The sequence below is a fragment of the Fukomys damarensis genome, unplaced genomic scaffold, assembly GCF_012274545.1.
Source record: "Fukomys damarensis isolate Sample0158 unplaced genomic scaffold, DMR_v1.0_HiC HiC_scaffold_32, whole genome shotgun sequence".
Taxonomy (NCBI): Eukaryota; Metazoa; Chordata; class Mammalia; order Rodentia; family Bathyergidae; genus Fukomys; species Fukomys damarensis.
In genome coordinates, this window is record NW_022900944.1 from 11,889,338 (window position 1) to 11,906,805 (window position 17,468).

Sequence of the window (17,468 nt, forward strand, 5' to 3'; positions counted from 1 at the left end):
TCACCACCTGAGTATTAGCATCTTTGGGAAACCCAGGAGTGTCATGGGGCCCATTTGGGTAGGGACCCAGGTACAGGGTGGGAAGTCACATTCCTTTCTTCCTGCCTCTATTAATATCTTGGAGACCCAGTGATGTGCCAGCTAACTATACCGGCACATTCAAAGAACCACAAGAACGTGTAGATTAGTTGTTTACAGGTATGAATACACAGGTTCTGCTGAACTCGTGAGGAGACCAAGATCCAGAAAACATCCCAAGCGCTCATGAGGATATCAGTGTTCCTAGAAGCTTAGCCTTAGACAGCAGCAGAATGAGGATGGGAAAAGTAAAACTCTGCCACTGGAACCCTTCCTCATGTATTTGTCCACACACTTAAGAAGAAAGTTTACTGAGGTTCTTCCACCTGTCTGGCCTGTATAAGATACAGTCTCTTCCTGCATGGAAGGGAGTGATACACATAAAGCAAATAATTAGACAATGGCAGCCTCAAGGTCCTCACTAGCACCCCTCTGGGAAGCCAAGCTCCATGGTTTCTTCCTCCCCTTGAAGCCCACTGGAGGTGGGTGACCCCTGTGAGTGGTGGTGATCTTGGGTGGGAAGTCCCTGTCCATTGCTTCATCTCCTTTCATTGCAGAACTCCTCAGTCCCTGGATATAAAAGAGAACAGGACTGAGGGTATAGCTCAGTAAGGACAGCACTGTGTAGCATGTGATAGACTCTGGGTTCAATCCCCAACACCACAAAAATTAAAAAGCCCGTAATCATTTCAGTGTATACACAGCAGATTAGTCAGAAGGAACAGCATTTCCTCCCCACTAAGAAGGGCTGGGAACTCATCTCTCTGTAACCAGTTCCATTAGGCTTTATAAACTTCATCCCACACATACAGCCTTCCAATGGATCTCATAACTTTCACAAAGAAGGCCAAAGGCTTTCTTCCAAGCAGGTATGGCACCATGCTTTACACAAGTTTTATTTTTGCTACCATGACAAACTATCATTTTAGTTGCTGTGTCCCGTGAACTGTGCCCATGATCATTAAGAAGTTTCTGGAGCTAGATTGCTGTTGAAAACACTGATTTCCTTCACCAGAAGCTTTTCACCTCCCATCTGTTAGATGCTTTGACCTTTTCTTAACATCATTAAGAGATAAAAAGTTAATCTACTGAAAAAAAAGATGCATGACCTTTTAGAAAGAATGGGGAGCAGCGTGCAGCCTCCTATCATTGAGAAATTTTTATGTTCAAGAGGAAGGCGTTATGCGTTTCCAAGCAGGGTAATTGTGGAGAATAATGTCATGGCACAACCTCGAAGGTCCGCATCTCATGTAAAGGCCCTAAGGTTTAGACAAAATGAACTTCGAGGAATAGGATCAAACTACCTTGTTAGTCTGCTGCCACTCATATTCTTGACCAATCAACTTCATCACTGGATGCAGATGTTGGCTTAGAATAAGAGGTTTGTGGACAAGAAACTGTTGATTAACACAATAATCCTTAAGTAGCATCCAGTGGACCAAAATCCTTTCTGTTCATTCATTTATTCACTAACAATCGTTTGTTGGTTACCTGGCATGTCTCAGATAATTCTCTTGGTGTTGAGAATGTAGAAATGAAAAAAATAAAAAAGAAGAAAGACAAAAGTTCCTAATATGAGAGAACAGATGTATTATATCCTAACTGAGAAACAGGACATTAATAAATACAAGTATACACAATAAATAAGCAAAATATATGGTGAAAAAAATAGTGATAATCCTAAAGATAAAAAATAAAATAGTAAGGGAAAGAGATGGAAAGTGCAAGAGTATGTGAGGTTGAAGTCTTAAATAGGAGAAGGGGAAATTCATTTGATCTTTTCTATTGTCTCCTCTGAGAGAGGTGCACAAAAACACAAGTTCCTGGCCATGGCTGCCTGGGGCTGGTGCATGGAGCCTCTCCATTGCTGTATAACTGGATGTCTTTACAATACAAATTCATGTTGAGGATGAAGAAGCTGCAAAACCCACAAAGATTAAGAGAATAATCTTTCTTTAGCAAATGTATCAAGCAAACAGAAGCACAGATTGCAGAGAGATTTATAACCACCATAGTTGTGGGTGTTTGGTGTTTTGTCCCCAGCAATGAGAAAGTAACTACAACAAGCTTCATCTTTATGCTCAACACATCCCAGACTTCTGCTTGCAGTCCCTCTCTGGTTCATTTCAGGACCATATAACCACCATAGTTGAGCAGGGACAGTTGCAGGTGCCTGAATATACACAAAAGCAATAGAATCGTAGCATCTTACATTCATACTAAAGGAGAAAAGCCTTACCAAATTAGTAAGGACCCAATGTGTGGGTCAGTTGCTATTAATGTTTATAGCCCCTTTCCATTCTCCCTTACTCTGTATTACATAGCAGGGCTGACTTGCGTTGAGCTGGGTCTGATGGTTTCTGGGAATGTCCAACAGAAAGCACTGGAGGCGGAGAGCAGGGAGAGAATGAAATCAGAGCATCTATTTCCTTTCTCTGCATAGGGCTATATCTCCAGTCTGGCTCAAAACCCTGAAGGGCAGCTTTTTCTCCCACCTCAAGCTGGGCAGCTCCCACCATAACTCCAGATCTTGGTTCCAGCTCCCTCTGGCTGGCCCAGCTCCTGGGCTGGAACCCTACCTCTTGTTCCAAGACTGGTAGCCTCCTGTCGGTGCTAGTATCTAGGTTGTCACTTCTTTCAATTTTTTCTTTTAGCTCCTCCAATATATTTGGTTCACTATATTAAATTTCCCTGAATGAACTAGCTGAAATAGTTCTATTTCCCTAGCTGGCCCTTGATGTGAATGTGGGCTGGATCCAAAAGCTCCAGGTGGGGCCGGGGATTTAGCTCAGTGGTTCCTGCCTCACAAGCACAAGGACCAGAGTTCAATCCCCAGTACCCCCACCACAAAAAAAGCTCCAGTGTTCAGGAATTTAAAATCTGTTTAACATCTCCAAGCATCCTTACAAACCAGCACACAAATACACAAACCTATCACAGGCTACTCTTTTAAATTAATGTTCTATGAGCCCACTTCTGCCATCTGTCCCTAATCCCTGTTAACAGTCTTCTCCAAAGGACACGTGTTTGCTCCTTGACTACTGACCATGCATTAGGAAGTTTAGCTTCCGTCTCTGAAGACAGTCCACTCCTTGGCTCCTTGCTCCCAAACACTTGGGCCAGTGCCATTGATTCATGGGGCCATGTTTCCAGGCACTACTTTTCAGAGTTACACATAAAGGTCTGAAGGCTCCATGGCTATCAAGTCCTGTTCCCCCTCCTTAGTAGATATCACCATTTTTCTTATCTGCATGTCCAAGAGCTTTGTACCTCATAAGGAGCCCAGAAACACTTTCTTTGTGTGCAAGACAGATGTGTAGTGATAGCAAAGGTACAAATGGCCCTTTTGGCTCTCTGAACACTACTTATCCTAATTCCTCACTACTTTGTGAATGGTAAATGTAAAGTCAAGGCACGATCACCTTCGTTTCAGTGTAAGAAATGCTCACTTTCTCCACTGCAGCCTCTCTCATATTGTAGTCTGAGGATCTGTGAGACTTCCACACAGTAACTTTGTTAAAAATGAAGATTCCTGGGCCCTAAACAGGCACACCAAACCAAAAGCCCTCTGGGATATGGCCCCAGAGTCCAGATTAGAGCCAGATTTCAGGGTATTCTTATCACTGCAAAGTCTGAGCACCTATATGCCATAGTATTTTAAAGCCCCTTACAAGGGCTCTGAATTATTTTGTGTATCCTGTTGTACCTCCATTTTTTCTGGGACATGCTTCCCTTGCCACACAGGGGAGCCATTTTTCTACATTAGCTTCCTGCCCTGGTCATGATTGATTGACACCTGACTCAAGCTGGACCACTCAGAGATGTTCCTTGGTCATTTAATACTGGAATAAAGGAAGCAAATTGTCCCTGGTTCCAATTGGTAAGGGACCATTTTTCCACTAGGTGAAGAAGTCACTCTGAGAACAAACCGACCCACCAAGCAGAAGCCAAGGTAGGAAAGTCCTGGGGCCCAAATGAGTTTCTACCCCTCTAGTGGTTTGTTCAGGCTGCTGGGTTTCTTCAATGTTATCTCCTTTAGATCTGGAAGCCAGTACAGTCTTCCTTTTATCCAAGCCACTTTAAATGGAGTGGAAAATGCAGAAGATGGCCTTTATGCCATTTTCTACAAGGACAAATGGGTCATCTCAAATTGTATTTTCCCTTTAATTTCTCATCTCTTCAAATCAGAGCTGAAAAAAAAAAACCCCTCACAGATCTTCTACTTTAAGAGTTGTTCACAGTGCTCTGCTCACAGACTTCCCTGGAGATTCTTAGGAATGAGCGTGCTCTCATGTGATGGAGTCCCAGCACTCTTCTCCCAGAGCTATACCTTTAATCTATTGTGATATTGGGCTTTATGATACAATTTCGTTTGCAAAGAGAAGGAAGTAGCATTCTCCTCTAAGGACAAAAAACAAAAAACTCACTCCCAATGACTTAGCTCTCTCATTAGACAGATGGGGAAATCGGTGGGCAGTCATCTGTTCAAGATCAAGCAGCTAATTCTCAAATGAAAAGCCGTATGGAAACCTGCCATATCTCCTAGACTTGATCCACTGGAACCATTCCAGTCCATATATATTGAAAAATATGTTTGGTTGTTGTTTGTTTGTTTCTTTTTAAATAATTATTAGCATGAGTTTAGAGCTTTTATTTGGAGAAACAGCTACTTGTAAACAGAATTGTCTTCTGTTCTATCTTTTACTCTACACACCCATCTCGACATTCCATTACACCAAAGAGCCTTCATGATATGAACGGAATGGTGAATTGTTCAGTATATAGTAGGCTCTCAATAACTATATGTTGAATCAAGATATAGAAATCTCCCTCTTTATAAACATAGGGCTTTATTCCATCAATTAAAACATACTCTTCTGAGAAGAAAAAAAAAAATACTCTTCTCACCATTCTCCCAACAACAAAATGAAAAACGCAACTGTCACTGAGGTGAGGGGAATGGAAGAAGTAGATTTCAGGCTCTAACTGCCACTAGGAAGGGAAAGACTGGCTCCTTTCAGTACTGATTGCAAGAGTGAGGGCAGATGTGAAAGTCAAACACAGGATTTCAGACCCGTAAACTGTTTATGTGTGTGCCGAGGAAGCCTATTCATCGCCTGGGCAGGCCTCTTGGTCCCATGGTTCCTTCCTTCCTAACAGACATCACACAGTCATATTTTTTTCTCAGTGGCAGTTCGAGTCTTGTCTGGGGAGCAGGGTTTAGGCTGGGCTGTGTGGCGACAGTCAGGAGAAGAGGCCAGCCAGGGCGGGGTGACGGCCTGCTGCAATCAATTGTTAGTGAATGAGCGCTGTAATTTTACCCAACATCCAGTTTATGTCCCTCACAGCCACCTCTCAGGCCAGAATAGAGCTTACAGAGGTAGAAATAAAACATCAGGCAAACCCACAGCATGACTGTCAGCTGGGAGGGAGTGCTGAAGGCTTTGCCTGCTGAGATTGCAGCTCCTGCTAGAGCAATCCCAGAGAATCATCCCGGAATTTGCTCCATGTAGCCAGTGGGAAGACAAAGTAGAGACTCCATGTTTGAGATCCCCGAGACCCCCACTTTGGGGAAGCAGCAGCGCTGAGCAATTGTTTGATGTAAAGACAAAGAACGGACTTCGGTCTCACAGACCTGACTTGGAACTCAGGCTTCGTCTTGGACTTATTGTCTGACTATGGGCTAGTATTTTCCCACCTCTGTGTCTGCAGGCTTACATCTGTGAAACAAGACAATAGCTGCCCTGGCCTCATGGGCTGCTTGTGAAGAGTGAAAGAGAATACTCACATAGGTTCTGGGCAGAGCTCCTGGCACACGGTGAATGCTTGATCAACCAGACTGATTGTTGCTCTTATTATAATTTTGTTGTGGGTCTGGCCTACAGAGCAGCTCCCTGAATTTGGAGGGCTTGGTCCCCAAGTCCCTTCAACACACCCTCTTTCCTCACCCCATGTGTCAGGGAGGCCCTGTCCTCTAGGCAGACACAGATGCACCCAGGAGGGGTAACACACTTGGTTGTCTCTAACACCTCCTAGTGTGGGTTATTCTCTCTGCCTTTCTGAAGCACCATTTCATCACAAGACAGGGAAAATCCTGGCTTTTCAGAGCTATTGTGAGCACCACAGGAAATAGCAAACACAAATGGTCTCATAGTATCAGGCATGTATTAAGCATCCAATAAATGGCTGTCATCATGACTATGATAATAAATACTATCATTAACCATGGGTATGTAACAGGACCCAAAAATTTCTGTCCGAAAAGGCTTTTGGAATGAAGTGCTATATGGCCAAGATAGTAATAAGCAAGTTTGCAAACCCTCACAGGACAGGTTACATAGCATTTCATATTCAGAATCTCTCGGAATCTCATTTTGCCCTCACAGAACCTTATTCACAGAGGAAGACCAGTCATAGTGACTCCCTCCTCGCAGAAGAGATCATGGACACTCGCTGAACCACCACTGCCTTGGGATCACAGCATCTGGCAAGGGCAGTCTGTAGACTCACTTAAATTGGGGCTGGTATCTCACTTGCCTAGCATGGGCCAGGCCTTGGTTTGATACCAGTACTGCAAACAAACAAGTAGGACCACTATCTAAAGTATTGAAGTGTACACCCAGTGGAACTCAAACAGGGGGAAACCCCATCCTCACCTAAAAACCAGGGAGATCTGTCTGTATTTCGAAACATTTTGGTTGTCATACTGATACAGGGGTGCTACTGGGATCTATGAGTAGAGGCAAGGGACACTGCTAAACATCCAACAATGCGTAGGACAACCCCTGAAATAAAGGATTATCCATCCTCACATATCATGGCAATATCCTCGAGAAACTCTGGTAGCGGCTTTCAAGTGGTGCATCCTGACCAACAGAGGTCAGAGGGCAACAGAGGGAGACAGAATCCAACAAAAGTGGTAGGGAGGGCAAGTATAAATACATAGTTTGCTTCCATGACCTGCACTTGAGGTTAAAATCTTAACTGATCGGCATTTTAACTACATACAAGAGTGGATGGGGTCATCATTCGTTTTCTCACCAAAGATCTCCAGCTTTTCCTGCTGTAACATGGGGAGGCTGCCGTTCTCTGACCCTATTAAGTGGAAGGTGGCCCCAGGACTTGCTCTGGGCTGTGAAATGTGAGCAAAGGGCATATCTGTCCCTTCTGGAAGATGCTGTGAGAGCAAGAGAAGACTGACTTGCCATATTCCCATTTCTGTCCTTGAAAAATGGGGAGGAAGAAGGGAAAACCGTACAAGTGGATATGCTATCCCCATCCTGCACCTCTGAGTAAAGGTGATGCAGAGCACCACCCCCAGTGTATCTCTGATGACAGGTAGCATGGACAAGAAATAGATCTTCATTTTTTAAAAACTCTATATTGCTTCAAGTTACTGCTCTTTAGGGCTTCTTTGTTGCCAAAGCATAGGGCAGGATAATCAACCTATCTTGAACAATACTGTTGCCAATCTTTGAAAATAGGGAGGTCTCATATAAAAACTGGATTTCCCAACTATTTTTCCCCCATTAAGTTTACTGGTACATTTAAAGCAAACAATACAGTTACATTTACCGTTGGGATCTAGCAATTATTTCGGAAAGTGAGAAATTCCGGAAACTCTGGAAATTCATGGCAAGACTAGGGACACCTGCTTTCTAGTTTGTCCCAGGGAACACATTACCCACTTCCATGTCTATATTATTTACTCGTTAGTTGGGTTTGTGATGTCTGATATCAATTTGGTAAGAGTCAACTTTGGCTGTCAGGAAGCCAGAAAGGCTTATTCAGGCGAGGGCAGGGTACCCAAGCCTTCCCTTTTTTCTGAGATGGAAGGATAGCATTGGGTGAGGAGAACTGTAGGATGCCTTAATACCTGGAATAATTGACTCCAATTTCTAGAGAAAAGATTGCACCTTATATCTCCCCTAATGGTAAAGAATAAATAGTATCACTTTTCTCTTAAGCAACTATTTTGGGTTGATGTTTTATATGAATCTGTCAAAATTCAGGAAGAAAGTTAAAAGTGCCCATTGTCTTCCTATATCTATTGATAATAAAGCATTGGAAAAGGGGGTTAAAGAAGGAATGAACAAGTTTTCATGCAGAACTTATAGAAAATATAACAGGCCTAAAAAATTCTGCCCAACTGGCAAAAATATTCTCAAAGGAAAAAATAGTTTGGGATACAAATCAGGTAAAGGAATAGCCATAAGAGTCTTGTTAAGAATTCATAAATATTGAGAGCTATTTAAATCCAGTCAACCCATTTTGCTATGTAAAACCAAGAATTATAAAACATAAAGCATATCTTAGAAAAATTATAGAGTTTTTAAGGCAAGAAGGAAATACCATTAAGTGTCATAGATAACCCACAGAACCTTTAAGAGAATTATATTGGTGAAAGCAACACTTGCTTAGATCCAAAGGGGCACAAGCTACTCCAAATGAAAAGAGCCTTTGGGGCCCCCGTTTTATAAACAGTAGGCATGTTAAGAGAGGAATTCAAATACCACAAAGAGAACCCATTCTTATGAAAAGAAGACCTCTACAGAACAGTCAAGAGCTCAAAGAACTGAGGCAAAAGTTGGGAAGACAATGAAATTAAGGACCTCTTATAAGGGGAACAACTGGGCCATGATCAAGTAATAATCCATGCTCCAAAGGATAACGAGTAGAAACATGTGCCCAGTTGAATTTCAGAATTGCTGTGGAGTAGCAAATGCTACATGATTTGCATTTTTTTTTCCTTTTTAGAAGGCAGCACTTATTGCAATTGCTCTGTCCATGTTTCACCCTTGCACTTCGGATACAGGAGTACAGATAACTTTCTCTTTCCCTTTGAAGTCTTCTGAGGATCTTTTCCCGGGGAGCTTCACCTGCAACTGACCCTAATTTTTAGGACTATATATTGGACATATAACAGTTATCAAGACATGTAACTTATGCATGAAAACGGGATACATTTTGCATGCAGATAGGATGTCACTGTTGTAACAAGGGAGATTGTGGTAGATGGTTTTGAGGGTAGCATCAAAAATCCCTCTTATTCTCACTGCCCTTGTGTGATGCTAGCCACCTCTCCCATCAAGAGTTGGACCTTGTTTCCCTTCTCCTCCAGTAAGATGACTTTTTATGATCATTAGCATGTGGCAGGAGTGATGTTCTACTTCTGAGGCCTTCAGAGACCTTGAACTTCATATTTCTCCCTCAGGACCACTCTTACAGCTGTGAGAAGAAGCTCTGTCTAGCTTGTGGATTGTGCCACCATACATGTGGCCACCTTGGGTCTCCAGGGCCAGCCAAGCCACCCCAGCAAACTCCATGTGAAGCAGAGATGATCCACCCCTGCTGAAGTAAAGCGTGTCCACAATGCCAGCCCACAGAATTACAAGTGTGAAAAGGTGGTGATTTTAAATCACTATGCTTTGAGGTGATTTGTTACATAGCAATAGCTAACTGCAACAAGGGCTTTGTGCATGTGCTTCCTTGGCATAAACTAATGAAATTGTTCCCAATTCACTCCAAATGAAAGTTGAGCTGAGAAATGATGTCAGAAATGACACCTCAGAGCCCTACACTGCATCCGTAGCCTCTCCTCCCAATAGGTCTTGAAATAGCTTCCTATATATGTGCTGCAGAGTTCACTGAGAGACCAGAAGCTACTGCTGAGAGCATTTACTTTGCCAAGTTCACATCTTATTTCTTTAACTTCTGAGGAAAAATAAGGAGTGGAGGATGAGGGAAAGAAAAATAGTACTGGTGCTCCACTATTCCCAGATTCTAAGGGGGATTTTTTTATTCTGTTAATTTATCTTTTTGGCTACCACTTACTGGCCAACTCTTATATTATGTCAGGAGAGATATAGATAGATAGATAGATAGATAGATAGATAGATAGATAGATAGATATGTATATATATCTATATCTATTTATCTATATATATATATATCAGATTTTACAAATAATAAAACTGAGACTCCCCTTAATTATGTGACTGATTTAAAATCACTCAAGTGGGAACTGAGAAACCCGGGACAAGAACTCAGTGCTCAGTATTTCTGGCTGTTAATCTCTGCGTTGTGTCCTGCTTCCCTTCAGGATATGTGCACTGCTCTGTTCTGCTCATACTAAGCTCTGAAAATATAAATAGTCTTGGCCAAGGAGGTGCTTCCATATTTGAAAAGCCAGATACGGTGAGGGACGGCTTGGGGCAACCGTGAACCTGATGTGGGTGAACTGAAGAATAGGCAGAGCGATAGCGAGAGGTGAAGAGAGAGCTTCTACATGGAGAAGGAAGAATGAGATTTATTAGGGATCTAACTTGTGTTGAGCGCAACACAAAGTTGGGCACAACTCAGAAGTGGGTATATGTATCACGTTCTACAAAAGAGGAAGCTGAGACTGGAAGACACTAGTTAACCTAGAGTCACACAGCCAACGGATGGCAAAGAAGTTCAAATCCATATGTTCCAAGGCCAAAGTCCATTTCCTTCCCATAGTGTGAGGCTGTCAGCGGGTGGTGCCATGGAACACTATTTCTATGATCGATTGGAATTCTTTATCCATATTCATGGGCAAAGCTATTTTTCCTTTGTCTCCATTCCTATAACATTGGTCCTCAAAGCTCTTAGTAGCTATGTCCGATTCATGAGAGTCTTGAATCAGCAGATAAAGTTGGTCTGGTTATGAAAACTAGCTTTAAAAAAGGGTAATAGTAAATTCTCTTTGTCTACTCCCACATGTTCTAAAAATTTCTTCACTTGTTTAGTTTTTGGCAGTATTTATTAAATGCGTAGCCCTCCTCAGTGCTATTCTAGTTACTCTAGATCCACTGAGGATCAATATAAAACTCCTATGTTCATGAGATCTATAGCCTGGAGGGGAAAGATCATACATAGTTTCTTTTGAAACAAATCCCGTTGTCCTCAAATTAGAAAAAAAAAAAAGAACCCAGAACTGTTTGGAGAAAGAAAAAAAAAAATCTTCATCAGCCTTTATTTTCCAGCTATTAAAATCTAAACAAATTAATCTATGATGAAATCTCAGTGTGTCATAATTTCTGCTCCTGGTTCCTCATCAGGTCAGGCTGTGGTTAAAAGGGTACTGAGGCCACTCAACTACGAAGCCCTTTGGCCCCCCCCCCTCTGGCTGACCACAGAACTCCCTCACAGCCCAGCTCCAAAGCATCTCTCAAACATGAGTCAGGGAAGCTCTGAGACATACTTTCTCCCTTATTGATAGCAGTTAATGTACCACAAGTTATTGCCAAAATAAGTTGCTGATTTTTAAAGCGACTTACATGGGCTATTTCATTAAGGCCCATTCATTAAGATGTTGATTCTCTGTGCAAAAGCAACTGAAACCCCTTTTTAGATGAATGACTATTCTTCCAACCTTAGCTTAATTCCTTGGGCTCTAAGATTATTTACTGCTTTGTTATTCAAGGAAAGTGAGAAAGCATCTTATTCTGGTATTTAGTTCAGAGGCAGGGGACTTGGGGAGGGTAGTAAAATTACCAGTTAGAATTGGTATCATTGGCAAGACTTTTTAAGGTCATTGAAGTGTCATCCACCCACACAGATGACAATTCCAAAAAAAATAGAAGTTATAAAAGGGAAAACAGCAATTGTTGTCTTGTCAAACAAAAAGCTAACCATTGTGTTTTGCATGAACACCCGGTGGCTTCCACCAATTTTGCAAAGCATATTTCCCTTTGGGTGGGGATTGTCAAGTCTTCCCTTCTATTACATCCTTCCATTGACATACTCTCGGCCCCAGGGGAGGAGAAATCCACCCAGATATTTGTAGCACTAAAAGTTCATTTGCGTCATTTGCGTCCAACATGGGTCATTATTCGAGGCTCAGACCACATCCTGAAAAATGAAAACAGCAAGCAGACTTTCAACCAAAAACTGGACAGGAGGTGGGACAGGGACAAGGGGCTGGAAATTGCAGAAGTGTTAAAACAGGCAGCTGGCATATTAGGAGCTTTGAGGAGCAAACTTTCCCTGCAGAGCGATGTAATTACAACTCTTCTTGGTTAAGTGTGGTACCCTGGAGATTACTATAAGTAACTTATAATAGAAATTTTATTAGCGGTAGTAATTTTTATGATAATTAGAGTAATCTGCAGCCTATAAAATCAGAAGATATATAGTTATATCTTTTATACAAGAAAAGTGTCTCTCTCAACTACAGAAACACCATAAATGGCCAATGCAGCTTTATGACCAGTGCTGGCTTTTATGTTTGACTGTTTGGTGTTCCTTTCCTTATTAACACTCTTCATTACACTAGCAGTAAACATTTGATGACAGATTCAAAGTGTTCTCAACAGGATCGAAAGGCAACAAGCACATCTCCAAGTGGCTGCTGATCCAGTGTCTTCCCTCTCCTCCCTTTCTTTCCTCTTGCTAAAGATTTCCCCCCACACAAGATGGTTTATTGACAAGGCTCCCACCAAACTCAGCCCTGCACTCTGGGTCTTCCACAGGACTTTTACAAAATGATTCCCACTGGGCCATAACTTCAGTGGTGTTATCCAAGTCTGCCCAGAGGAGTCATGAGAAAGACCTGGAAAGAATGTTAGTATTTACCTTGACTGTGCACTGGAAAGTGCATGTTGTGCTAGCTGCTGAAACAAATAAGTGTTTGCATTTTGATGGCTTCACACTATTGAAGTTCCTTTTCTCTTACCTATTCGTCAAGAGCAGGTGACTTTCTTCCAATTGGTGATTTATAGACCTGCGGTCCTTCCATCTTGGAACTTCACTGTCCTCACAGTAATCTGCCTCCATATAGCTAATTTAGGAGGAAATAAGGAAGAAGACACCTTTTATTTAAAATGTCTTTCCAGAGTGATGCACTCAATTGGTGAGAACTAATCACATGGTCAAAACCACTTGCGATGGTGCCTGTGAACTTTAATGCTCAGTATGGCAGCAGCCCTACCTCAGTCTCTCCACTCTGTGGGCAAGGGAGCAAAAAGGGTGTTAGGCAGCAAACCTTCTCTTACCCACTGGACAAGACCCAGCCTGTATTTATAGTCTGTTTGGAAAGATGTGTGAGGAACAAAGCTCTTCTCAGAAACACAGCAAATGTGGGTATAAAATTTAAGAACAAAATTCTCAAGACAGATAAAAGCCATCCTTCTGCCTTTATTGTCAGTACAATGTTGTCCAGGCTATTTAATCTCTTGGAGCCTCAGCTCACGCAGCTGTAAAATGTGAATAAAAACAGCTAATATGAGTTGACTGCCTACAATACACTATCAATTATTCTAAGGGCCATGTAAATGCTATTTCTTTCCATCTTCACAGCATCTTTATGCAGTAAGTGCTATTATTTCTGAGTTGTACAAATGAGGAGGCTGCGGCACAGAGAAGTTAAGTTACCTGTGATTACTGCACAGGTTACAGTGAAATCAGGATTCATTTAGGTCTAATGGACTAAACCTCTTAGTCACTAGCCTGTGACTAGTTACAGAGCATCCCATAGAGCTGTTCTGAAGACTAGATGAGATTATACATAGAGGTGGAAAGGTCCTGACAAGTAGTGAGTACTTAATATATTTACCAAGTTATTTACTCATGCCTTCTCTCTCTCTCTGTCTCTCTCTCTGTCTCTCTCTCTCTCTTTTTCTTTTCAGTACTAGGGACTGAACTCAGGACCTTGCTTTTGTGAGGCAGGCGTGGCGCCACTGCACTAAATCCCCAACCCCTAAACATTTCTTCTGCTACCTTGTCACAGTGTCTGAAATACCCCTGGTTACTATCATTATTTTGAGTTTAAGGTAGCAATTCTCAAAGACTTTTCTGTCCAAGTCTTTTCTCAACAGATACTCCTCAAAAAGGCATCTCTATGGTCATATAAATGTGAATGTGGAAAATGTCCTGTCTTGGAGAATCAGAGGCAAATTAGCTCAGTGAAGGCTCTGATTCATCCTGCAATAAAGAAACCTGTTTAACGTTGTATAAACCTGCATTTCTTAAATTAATTTTTTTTGCAACATGTTTTCCAGTTAAACAAAACAAAACAAAACAAAAACTTGATTTGGTTAATTGGCCAGAAGTCAACTAATTAGAATTCTCAGTTAACCAGAAGCATGCGTCTTTATAATGCATGACAGAGAAAAAAAAAGAGAAATGACAAATTAGTTAGTTGATAACAGTAAGTTTAAAACAATGTCAAGAAATGGGAAAAAATTTTCCATAAAAATGACAAAGATATTATCCTTAATGGATAAACAGGTCATAAATATCAATTGAAACACCAAGGCAATAGAATACGTAGGCAAAGAATAGAAACAATTCAAGCATAGAAAATACAATGGCTAATAAGTGTAAAGACCCTTACCAATAGTCAAAGAAATTTAAACTAAAATGATAAAGCTCAATTTTTACATGGCAAATTAATAAGATTAAGTACCTCCTGTGCTGATAAAGCTACATATATGAAGATTTTTATGCCCATTGGCTTGGTCATGGCACTTCAAGAAAAGCACACTAAAAAAATTGGAGAAGTTGGGCTGGAAATGTAGTTCAGGGATAGGACACTTGCCTAGCACATAGATGACCTTGGGTTTGATACCTAGCAATAAAAAAAAAAAACCCCAAAACAAAAAAGTTATGTTCAAATATATTTATTACGGTGCCAGTTATAATACTGAAGAGGAAATAGATCAGCCCAATTAAAGAAAAGGAACTTGGAACATCATGGTTACTCATGAAATACTATGATGAATCTAAAATGATACTGTCAAGGCAGTGTTAATAAAAAGGAAAATGCACATGGCACGATTAATGAGAAGCAAACTGCAGGACAGAAGCCTTCATTTACAGTATGAACTCTGCCATAACAATACCACTGGTATAGAAAACTGGGGGAAAAAAACAGGGGAAGCAAATGTATCTAAGAATGTTAACAGTGGGGGCTCTAGTTTATAAAATGAGATGTTATTTTATTTTGTAATTTTTGCTTTTTCTCTATTTTCTAGCATTGCTACAATGACCATGAATATTTCTTGTCATCAGAAAAAACAACAACAACAACAACAACAACAAATGTTAGGATCAAAAGAAATCAAAGAAGACATTTCTGAATCAATGCTGATTCGGGTTGCCCTCCCTCCCCTCCACAGATCCCAGCCTGCATCCTGACAGCTGATGTTTATTCAGAATGGCAACCCAGAAGCCCTGTGAGATCCTCAGCAACTGAGAAAATATCCTGCTGAATTCACTCCAGAACTTCCTGAGGCAGGGACGTGTAGCACCACATCTTGCAAAGATTTTCAGCAGTAAGATTTAAAACCAAAAGACTTCTCTTGACTGGCCTTCATTTAACCAAGATATCATCTTAGCCAAAACAGCACATTAACAGAAAATTCTGATCAGGTGAGGTTATTTAAATATCTGCTGCTCCAACTAAATTATGAATTATGAGTTCATAATTCTACCTTTAAAGATGTATTTTTCTTTCCTTTTATTTATTTTTAGTAATATGGGGTTATAGTTTGGATCTGAAAAATTTCCTCAAAGCATAGTGTACTAAAGGTTTAGTCCCCAAGGCAATGCCTTTGACTGGTGCAGAAACCAGAAAGAGGTAGAAACTAGTGGAAGGATTTTAGGTCATTGGGGACTTGAAGGGGAAGCTGCTGTAGGGGATGGTGGAAACCTGGCCCCTTTTCTCTCTCCTTTCTTCTGGGGCCATGGAACAAGTAGTTTTGCCACAAGTTCTCACCGTGATGTACTGCCTCACCACAGCCCCCAAAGCAAGTAGGGCCAATCATGAACCGAAACTCCAAAACTGTGAGCCAATATACATGTCATCTCTTTATAATTAATTATCTTAGATGTTTTGTTACAGTGGCAGAAAGCTTACTAAAACACATGAAAAATTAAGACTGCACTATGTAACTAATTTCTGGAGCACTGGCCTCTTTTTTCTGTAGCAGAGATTACTTTGTGTTCGCCGAATTCCATATCTTTCCTTCCTGGGCACACAAACTACATTTCCCAGTATCCTTTGCAGCTAGGGCCAGCCAAACCAAACAAAGGGGATCAAAAGGGATGGATACCAGTTTCTCATGCACAATTTATAAAGCCTTCTCACATGATCCCAACTCTACTCCCTCTTGGTTGTTCTACCTGCTGGACACAGGAGAAAAATCTGGCAGAAGTTTCCAAAAGCTTAGGGAATGGAGAAACATAAGAAGGAAGAAGCCTGAATCTCTGAATGGCTATATGGAGCACAACACACACACACACACACACACACACACACACACACACACACACACACATGAATACTATAAATGAGAAAGCAACAATTATTGTGTCATTTTTCTGAAGTCTGGGGAGGGAGTGATTCATGCCTGACCACCTGAGTACAAACACTCAGTACACTACACTTGGCAGAATGATGACAGAGAAACGTTTAGATTAAGCAGAAAATTGAGAGATTATCAGCCTTGGATTTAAATCCCAGTCCCACCACTTTCTAGGGCTCTAGGCTTTAAGCAAGTTTGTTATAACTCTCTGCAGCTCCATTTCCTTTTGTGCAAATAGTCTGTAAAATAGTTCCCATCTCAAGGTGCCATCATGAAGTTTAAATCGATATGCGCAATTAAGTGCTTGAAGCAGTTTCTGACAAGGGTGTACATTTAACAAGTGAGCACTTTTCTTTCCCCTGCAAGCAAGATCCATCTTAGCAACAGTTTTTATCTAAAAATCCCCAAGCAAAGAGATTCACTGAAGTGAAGGTCCTGAAGTCACCCTTCTCGTGTTCCTTTATCTACTGCCCATGTATTCTCAGTCCCTAAGACTGTGGTCACCACTGCATTCACACAACTTACACAGAAATGTGTCTGACAAACTGACGGTAAGAGAATCAAATAATGGAAGTATCTGCAAGGGAGATACTTTGTTTAAGTATGGGTTATGCTACTCCTGTGACCTTAGAGGCAAGGTGATCAGAATTAATATTATGAAAAAAGAATCTTCCCTTTTTCCTCCCTCCCTTCTTTCCCTTGAAACATGCATTGAGTCTCATCAGGCTACCAGGCATCATGGTAGATTCTAGTGTTATAACTGTGGTTATAACTGTGTGGTGCAGTGAGTAAGATACAGAAGTAAAAAGGCAAATAAAAATAGAGCCAGGTGTGGTGGTGCACATCTGCAATCTCTGTACTCCAGGAGGCTGAAGCAGAAGGATGGCAAATTCAAGCCCAGACCATGCAATTTAGTGACTTAGCAAGGCCCTGCCTCAAAATGAAAAGAGCTGGGAAAACAGCTCAGTATGAAGGCCCTGGGTTTAATCCTCAATCTCTCTCTGTGTCTCTGTCTCTCACACGTATGAGCAAGAGAGAGAGAGAGAGAGAGAGAGAGAG